This window comes from Leptonychotes weddellii, unplaced genomic scaffold (genome assembly GCF_054177405.1).
Source record: "Leptonychotes weddellii isolate Sample4059 unplaced genomic scaffold, ASM5417740v2 HiC_scaffold_6479, whole genome shotgun sequence".
Taxonomy (NCBI): Eukaryota; Metazoa; Chordata; class Mammalia; order Carnivora; family Phocidae; genus Leptonychotes; species Leptonychotes weddellii.
This window is the reverse complement of record NW_028033741.1, coordinates 1-10,157: the sequence shown is the minus strand read 5'-3', so window position 1 is coordinate 10,157 and position 10,157 is coordinate 1. Positions and strand designations below refer to the sequence as shown.

Sequence of the window (10,157 nt, the reverse complement as noted above, 5' to 3'; positions counted from 1 at the left end):
CCTGGAGTTGAATAAAAATAGAATTAGCAGGTATTATACCCAGAGTTTTTTGGCTTGTGCACTCTATGCAACTAGCTGGAAAAATGAGTATGTAAAGGTAAAATCCAGCTCACATTCCACATGCAGATCCAGGCAACTTGGCTTTGGTTCTTGTCCATGAGCTTTATTAAATTCAGGTAAAGATTCCTTATGGACTAATGACATCCCTGAGTTTTAGGGCCTCCATTACTGGGCATGCTATAAGAAGTCTGCCTCCATAAAAATGTCCCAGTGCTTGCTTTGGCAGCACATACACAAAACTGGAATAATACAGAGAGATTGGCATGGTCCCTGTGCAAGAAGGACATGCAAAATTGTAGAAAATTCCATATTTTTATATCCCTTGTTCATGGACAAGAAGAAGTAATTTGTAAAAATGGCCATACTGCCCAAAGCCATCTACAGATTCAATAAATCTCCATCAAAATGTCAAAGGCATTCTTCACAGAAACGAAAAAAGAAATTCTAAAATTTGTATGGAACCAGAGAAGACCCTGAATAGTCAAAACAATCCTAACAAAAAAGAACAAAGCTGGAGGTATCACAGTTCCTGATTTCAAACTATATTACAAAGTCATAGTAATAAAAACAGTAAGGTCCTGGCACAAAAATAAACACACAGACTAAGAGAAAAGAACAGAAGCCTGGAATTAAACTCTAGCATATATGGTTAATTAATATGCACTAAGGGAGCCAATGAGGAAAGGATAATCTCCTCGACAAATGGTGCTGAGAAAACTGGAGAAACACATACAGAATAATGAAATTGGACCCCTATCTCACACCGCTCACAAACATTAACTTGAGATGGATCAAAAATATAAACATAAGAATTGATACCATAAAACTCCTAGGAGAAAACATAAGAAAGAAGCTCATCAGTATTGGTCTTGGCAATGATTTTTTTTTTGGTTATGATGCCAAAAGTACAAACAATGAAAGCAAAAGTCAACAAATGGGAATACACCAAACTCAAAAACTTCTGCACAGAAAAAGAAACAAAATGAAAAGACAATCTACAGAATAGAAGAAAAATTTCCCAAATGATATATGGGATAAGGGGTTAATGTCCAAAATATATAGCAAATGTACAGAACTTAATGATAAAAAGTATCTGATTTAAAAATTGGCAGAAGTGGGTGCCTGGGTGGCTCAGGCGTTAAGCGTCTGCCTTCGGCTCAGGTCGTGATCCCAGGGTCCTGGGATCAAGCCCCGCATCGGGCTCCCTGCTCCGCGGGAAGCCTGTTCTCCCTCTCCCACTCCCCCTGCTTGTGTTCTCTCTCTCGCTGTGTCTCTCTCTGTCAAATAAATAAAATCTTTAAAAAAAAAAAAATAAATAAATAAATAAATAAATAAAAATTGGCAGAAGAACCAAAACATTTTTCCAAAGAGGACATCAAAAAGTTCAACAGGCACATGAACCGATGCCCAGCATCACCAGGGAAATGCCAATCAAAACCACAATGAGATTTTCACCTCATACCTGTTAGACGGTCTATCATCAAGAGGTCAAGAACAACAGGTGCTGGTGAGGATATGGTGAAAAGGAACCCTTATATGCTGTTTGTGGGAATGTAAATTGATCTAAACACCATGGAAAACAACATGCACATTCTTCAAAAAATTAAAAATATGGGTCTACCATATGATCTGGCAAATCCACTTTTGGGTATATACCCAAAGAAAATGAAAATAGAATTTCAAAGAGATATATGTACTCCCATGTTTATCACAGCATTACTCACAGTAACTGAGAAATGGAAACAACATATCAATGCATCAAAAACATACGGTGTGCATGTGTATAACATATATATAATATTACTCAGCCATGAGAAAGGTGGGTATCTTGCCATTTGCCACAACATGATTGGGACTTGAGGACATTATGCTAAGCTAGGTAGGTCAGACAGAGAAAGGGAAGTACTATGTGATATCACTTATACATGGAATCAGAAAAAAATCAAACCTGTAAAAAAATAGAGGGTAAAATGGCAGATACCAGAAGATGGGGGCTAGGGAGATAAGACTGATAGTGTTTAAAGGTATAAACTTGTAATGAGTAGTAAATAAGCTATAGAGACATAACGTACAGTATAATGAATGTAGACAATACTATTATACTATAATTATGTAATGTGAGAAATAATACCACAATGCCAATCATATTATTATAATAAATCAAAGTAGCATACCGTATACCTTAAATTCACACAATGTTACACGTGACATCCATTCAATAAAAAAAGACACATATATTAACAAAACAGAGTGCCCAAAAATAAACCCACACATATATGGTCAATTAACTTGTGAAAAAGGAGACAAAAAAATACAATGGGAAAAGGACACTCTCTTCAATAAATGGTGTTGAGAAAACTGGACACTTATCTTACACCATACACATAAACATCAACTGAAACTGGATTAAAGGCTTTACATATCTACCTAGCATAATTAGACTTCATATCACACCACTTCATGCAAACTGTAGGAATCACAAACAGTGTAATTCTTTCATACTCTAACACAAACTGTATGCAAAATACCTTCTCCTGATTTCCTTGGTATGATCAGACATACTGGAAGGCTTAAAAATTAAGTGCAGATAAGAGAATTGTTAGACAGTGGCTTGCTTTAAAACTACCCTGCCCCAGAGTATGAAGACCCTGTTCTACGATGGACAGTCTTAAGATAGTCAAACACTGGACTCAAAGATTGGCAGGCCCCCAGAAGCAACTTCTCTGGATTTCTTATTTCCCTTCCTTCTCTTCGCTGGCCTCTTCCCACAGGACACTATTTCATATTCCAACATCAAGGTATCCTTGTTGTATTAATAAAAATGCTCTGAAGCCTCAAGAAGATCAAGAAATACAAATATTCTACCAAGGGCTTCCCTGATCTCCAGTTTCTAATGTGAGAAATGCTCCCAGTTCTCCCCAGCACCTTGAGGTGACTGTGGTAGTGATGGACCTTCTTAACCTTCTGAAGAGACTTATCACAGGGGCTTGACCTTGCCAGTCCCACAGGAATTGCTTTCATCTGTATCAGGGGATTCAGGAAGAATATAATTCATAAGGTTTTCCTCAGAATCCAACTCTGAATGGAACTAATTATGGAAAACCTAAACTGTCCGTGGATTTTTTAGAAAGCAAATACTCTTAAGAATCTTTCTCACCAGGGCGCCTGGGTGGCTCAGTTGGTTAAGCATCTGCCTTGGGCTCAGGTCATGATCCCAGGGTTCTGGGATCCAGCTCAGCATCGGGCTCCCTGCTCAATGGGGAGCCTGCTTCTCCCTCTCCCGCTCCCCTGCTTGGGTTCTCTCTCTCTCACTCTGTCAGATGAATGAATAAAATCTTAAAAAAAAAAAAAAAAAAAGAATCTTTCTCACCAAAATCTAGAAATATCTTTAGAACAGTCTCAGCTCTTTGTGTTACTGGCCCATTCTCTGAGCTCCAGCCCTGACCTGTTTGCTAATCCTCCCTAGGCTCTTCCTCAGGACACAGTCTGATCTCGTATTTCCCTGAGAAACTGATTTTTTTTCCCTTTTTTTCATTTATTTATTAGAAAGAGAGCACAAACAGGGGGAGAGGCAGGCAGAAGGAGAAGCAAGCTCCCTGCTGAGCAGGGAGCCTGACACAAAACTGGATCCTAGGATCCTGGTTGGTTGGTTTTTCAACAATATCATCAGCTTAACCAAAACCAATCTGTGAACAATAGAATGCAACACTCAAAAGGCTAATCCATGGGGTTAGAGAGCATTGTGTAATGAGTCCTGGGAACAATCATAGGTAAATATTGGAAAGTAAGTAGTTTTAGGCAGTGAGATTGCTTTGAGATGAGTACAGAATTGTTAACCAGGTGGGGATTCAGTTTCAAGCAACTCAACTTTAATACTTAGGGTAAGGAATGTGGCATGATATAACAAAATGTGCAACCATGATGAATGATACATTAGTAAAAGGTAAAAGTAAAATAAAATAGTGATTTTAATTAATTTGAACAGAGCTCAGTGATTACTATTTAAATAAACACTCACAGAACGAACACAATTTATAAGAAAATATATTGAGAGTATATTCTCAATATATATCTTTGTTCATAAAGATATATAGAAAGAACAAAGAAATAAAAACATATATTCCCACAGAAACTAAGAGAGATGCTATCTTTGTCAAATGTTTACCTTCTAAAGAGCTAGTTCTCAGGTCCTTGAAAAATCCATTTCTGGACTATGAAGCTGAAAAGAAGCTTATTTTGTTTCTGGAAAAATATATATACATTTCCAAGAGACAGAGAAAGAACTTACAATTATAGGTTTTTAAAGTAAATGCTCTAAGAAAAGGGACGGGAGAGAAGTCCCTCCCCTTCTTTTCTTTCTTTTTGTTTTTTAGAGAAGGGGAGGGGCAGAGGGAAAGAAAGAGAGAGAATCCTAAGCAGACTGCACACAGGGCTTGATCTCACAACCATAAATGATAGCCAGAACCAAAATCAATATTTGGATGCTTAAGAGATTGAGCCACCCAGGTGTCCCTCCCCTTATTTTCAAAAAGAAAAACTAACCCTTTTATTTTTAATCTGTATTTGCCATTACACTACCAAGTCCTATTGAAGTTTTAAGGCTCCTCAAACAACATAAAATCACTGCTCTTAAGGAATTCACATTGCTTCAGAGTAATGTGTTAATCTGATTACTGTGTTCTTTCTTTGAGACCATAACCCACTAAAATGTTAGTAGAAACTGGCTAATATGAATGCAGTGGATATGGTAGGGCATTCAACACCCTTTTCAATTTCCTTTAGTATACCTTCCTGTACTAAAGAATCTATAAGGCTAAAAACTAATTGCACACTCACTTGCAGCTACACTTAGAAGGCAGAAATGAAGCAGAGACCATCTTCTCTCTTTGGTGGTTGCTGCTCACAAGTGACATTACAGAGACAGTAGAGTGGTCTGTAATGACACAAAGTTGTCTATGTGTGGGTATTATGAGTTTCAAGAGGCAGATGCAGTGGAGGGGGCAGGGCTGGGAGTTGAGATTTCCTATCCTAGATGGAAACAAGGACAGTGAGTTCTGGGATCTAACAATTTCCAAAGTAATACCTGGATTCTCCACCTTAACAGAAGCAGCATTTTACCTTAAGCATCAGTTCATTGATCTTGTTCAAAAAGACATTCCTATGGGACTCCTGGGTGGCTCAGCCAGTTAAGTGTCTGCCTTTGGCTCAGGTCATGATCCCAGGGTCCTGGAATGGAGCCCCGGGCTTCCTGCTCAGCGGGGAGCCTCTTTCTCCCTCTCTCCCTATTGTTCCCCCTCCTTGTGCTCTCTGTGTCAAATAAATAAATAAAATCTAAAAAAAAAAAAAAAAAGACATTCCTGGTGTCCAGAACCATTCACACAGCCCTTCAATAATTTTGTAAGGCATTAATTCTCCCTATACTAAATCTGTTTCTATTTAAAAGCTCTAGAGTAGTTTCTGGTCCCTGCAATGTAGTCTCTGGTCTTAAAGTGTTTTATTTTGTTTTAATTGGTCTTTTGTATACTGAAAGCTCTAATAAAGAAACCTAATAATTATATGGAGAAAAAAAGTAACAGTCTAACCAGATTTTATTATTAATCCAGGATGAAAAAGCCAAAACTATAAATGTTCTTAAATAACATTTATGGTCATTTGTTATCTTAATATATGCAGTTATATTTTAGGCTCATTAAAGCCAATAGTTATTTTCTCTGTACAGTGTTTTACATATGATTTACATGCAAGATCAAAGATAAATATAGATACAGCAAGTATAAATTCAGAGCTGTTTTCTCTTTTTGAAAAATTATTATTTTTAAATAAGGCAAACTGTAAATAAATACAAGTAGGTCAAAGAATTCATAGTTAATTATGCTGTCCCTAACATACTCCATTATTTGCAAAGTAGCAAAATTTACCTCTTGCATCACAAGGCTATTTTGTCAACTAATAAGCTTATGGCTATAGCTCATGACCTGGTTGAAACAACAAACCAAAACATTTTTCAATTCAATATACAATGTAACAAAATTAGTTTTAAACACAAAGAATAAAGGGCAACTATAGATTTTGAGAATGTACTTTTTCATTCATATTTCACGCATATTCAATTCACTGAGTATGGATGCTTATGGAACAGAAGCATATTAGAGCTAAATATAATTCATTTATAAAGCATTCTTAATCCTGATAAGCATTAAGAATCCTGATAAATATTTCATCTCTGGACTTCCCAGGAAGATGGCAGAATAGTAAGATCTTAAGCTCGCCTCTTCCAATGGATACACCTAGATAACACCCATATCCATGTAAATAACCCAGAAAACAACCTGGCAGAACAGACTATCTACAGCTAAATATAGAGAAGAGGCCACATTGAAAATGGTAGAAGAACGTAGATGTCAGTGGGAACCAAACCAACCCACAAGACCATCCAGGGAGGGAGGATCACTGCAAGCACAGAACAGGAGAGCAGCAGACCCCAGCCCAGGCACCTCACGTATGGGGAACCAGCAGTAAGATGATGAACCCCCATGATATTTGGTTTTAAAAAAACAGAGGATCTTAATTTTGCAAGATTTTACAATCAGTGGGGCTTAACACCTGGAACTTTAAAAATCAGTGGTTCAATCCTGGGAAACACAGAGGGCAATAGAAAACTCAATCCCCACCCTTAAAAAGACAGCATACCAAACGACCTAGCTGAGGTACAGCTTGGACTCAGTAGTCCGAAGAATGCCTGAGGTATATACAAGAAAGAAATTTATTTCCTAACCTCACTGGGTGCTGGAGGGGCAGGGATCTTCAGGAGACTTCTCCAAAAACAAAAGAGCCAGCCGGCACCATTTCCCTCCACTACCACACCCCAGCCTATATACCCAGACACCTGCAGAACCAGCAAGAACACTCTCCACCTAGCTTGCTAACAGTGCACCCTTCCCCCACACTCTCCTTTGGATCCACCTACTCCAGCCAGGCCTCACGGGAATTCTGCAAAGCAGCTACAGGGGCTCTCCCACGGCAGAGAGCAACACAGGTGTTACTAACACCATGTGCCCCCCACCCACCCTGTGCACCCACCCCTCCAACGCACCCTCAGCAGGAGTCCATCCACAGCAGCACCCCAAGCTTGGCAGCAGGCAAGCAGCCCTGACAGAGGCCTACACCACACCAAAGTGACTTCCGCCCTGGGTAGAGGGGCAGAAAACCACACACACCAGCTCCACTGCAGCCCCAGAAGCGGGCTGGGGGCAGACATCTGGTCCAACTGCAGGACCCACTCACAAACAAAAGCCACTCAGAGGACAACACAGGGAGACTGCCCCGTGGTTCAGTGTGACTTCCGCTCCGGCAAACATCTGATCTGATCCAAGGCAAGCCCAAGGCAGCTCCAGACTAGGCCATGAACAATACAGGGACTAAACCTTGCCCACAATAGGCAAAAAAGGCCATTGCTGATGATTGGGCTGAAGGCTAACTGGAGACACCCCTGATGTGCCAGGTTCTGGAGAACAGGGGACACTACACTGCAGGGCACCGTGAGACCTCTTCTTCATAAGGACACTACTTGCAAGAGCAGGAGACATGGCTGACTCTCCTAACACATAGAAACAGACACAGAGTGTTAGGCAAAATGGGAGGCATGTCCCAAATGAAAGAAGACAGAATCACAGCAAGAAATGGACACAAGCAATATGCCTGATAGAGAATTTAAAGTAATGGTCAAAAAGATGCTCATTGGACTTGAGAAAAAAGTGGAGGACTCCAGTGAGACCTTCAACAAAGAAATAGAACATATAAGAAAAAAACAAGCAGAGATGAAGAACTTAGTAACTGAAATAAAAAAACACACTAGAGGGAATCAATAGCTTAGGAAGCAGAAGAATGGATCAGCAACCTGGAGGACAAAGTAATGGAAAGCATTCACACTGAACAGGAGAAAAATAAAAGAATAATAAAACATGAGAACAGATTAAGGGAACTCAGCAACACCACCAAGCTCAATAATATTCACACTGTAGAGATTACAGAAGGAGAAAAGGGAGCAGAAAAATTATTTGAAGAAATAATAGCTGAATACTTCCTTACTCTGGGGAAGGAAACAAACCAGATACAAGAGGCAGAGAACGCCAACAAAATCAACCCCAGGAGGTCCACACCAAGACACACAGTAATTAAAATGGCAAAAAGTAGTGATAAAGAGAGAACTTTAAAGGCGACAAGAGGAAAGAAAACAGGACCTGAAAGTAGAGAGATTTGCTAGTATCAACTAGTAGTCAATGATCATGAAATATTTAACCTGTTATTATGACTTTCGTATTCACTATCAGCAGCAAACAGAATAGTACAAATGATTAAATATTACCATACTCCTAACCTCTATGCTTTTTTGGAAGTAAAGGAGGGAGTTTAGGAGGGGAGGAAAATATAAGGAGAGACCACAGATGATAGAAGTAAAAAAAAAAAAAAAACAAAAACCCACCCTACAGCCATGGATACCTACCCAGCATTATATATTTGTTCTCTCAGTATTATTTTTCTATTTTGCATATGTTTGAGCCAATCAACTACTCCTGCACAAATAATGTTCATTCCTATAATATATATGAAAATTTAAGAACATAATGCTTGCTTTTCTTGAAACTTCATGATGATTATAACTTCCCTAGGAGATAATGTAGAAAATGGTACCATTTTATAAATATAGGTAGAAGAAAAATCAGCCTCTGATTTTGCAATTTCAATAAGAATTAGCTAAATGTTAATATTTGTACTATATTTCCTTGGTATTCTCTGAAGTTTTTCCATATGCATATATCAGATTTGAAAATAATTTTGATCATTTAAGAAATTTATGTATAAAAATTCTTGTTGCCACTGTTCAAAGTTGGGACTCACAGAACTGTAGGTTGAAGGTTTCTATCACACACTTTTTAGTTCCCCTGTCTACCTGCACCATAATATGGTGGAGGAGACTCATTCTTATTATCCTTCCAGAGATAAATATGTGTATTATCTATTACTTTGCTACACAAATATTCCTTACTATTGAGACAGGGAAACTGAAGGACTCTATAAAAATTTTGCTTTTTGCTCATTTTTCTGCTTCTATTCTTGCTAGGAATTGTACCTCCACCCCACTTTACACATGCTTTGTAACAGAAATAGCATAGGCCTTCCTTGTAAGGGATAAGAAGTTAATGATTTTTCTAGAATAAATAGCATTTAAGGAAGGACCAGGTGAGAATGACCTGCGGAAGCTGTCACAGGTGTATTCTAGATCAAGGCCCTCTGGCTCCAAGGAATAACACCTGGGCCCTTGTATTTGTTCTAACTGGTTCCTAGAAGCCTAAGGGGACATGTACATCAAACCATCATCCTCAATAAAAACCCCCGGAGACCCCGAACAAAGACAAGACTCATGTTCCTTTCCAAGTCTCCCGAACACTCCATCTGTATCTTCAATAAACTCTGCTTTCACCCCCTGCTGGCTCACATTTTATTTCCATCCTGCATGAAGCCAAAGACCCTTTTGGCTGCCCCTGTGAGATTCCCCTCTGGGTCCTTGGACCTGGCCTGCCTGCATCACTATGAGTTCTGTTCTGTATCTTTGCTTACTTAGTATATGTCAAAAAGTATTACTACATTCCAGAATAAAGAGAGCTACTTCATTTGAATACCTGCAAAGTATCCTATCAATTATATGGACTTTACACATGAATCGTACTTTCAAAAAAGAATCCTAAACTCAATTTTGAAGGGAACCAAGCGAAACCAGGAAAATATGATTAATGTGTAATGTCAATTCTGCTAATTAATATGCAGCCTCTAGAAGAGTTATGTGGTATTTTTATGTCACCTCTGGTGAGGACATGCAAATTATGGCTAAGATTAAGGAATATAAACCCATTAGTCCATCCTGATTCCTGCCTGCTCAAAGGACTGCTTGCAGGGTCAAAGATCAAAGGTTGGCTTAGCTGACAACTGAGATTTAAAGAAAACCAACAAAAGGCAACAAAGCCCCAAGCGGCACAGAGCCATTGCCAGCTCATGGTGCTGTTTAGTCACAGTTGGCTCTGTGAGCAGCTTGGAGAAAA

At 38.9% G+C, this 10,157-nt stretch overlaps 1 non-coding gene across 1 annotated transcript; it reads left to right on the top strand.

The window, feature by feature from the left end:
* Nucleotides 1–270: 270 nt before the first annotated feature.
* On the top strand, nt 271–375 carry LOC115942684 (U6 spliceosomal RNA). Its single transcript, XR_004077284.1, has one exon. It is a non-coding gene; the product is annotated as a U6 spliceosomal RNA (small nuclear RNA).
* The last annotated feature ends 9,782 nt before the right edge of the window (nt 376–10,157 follow it).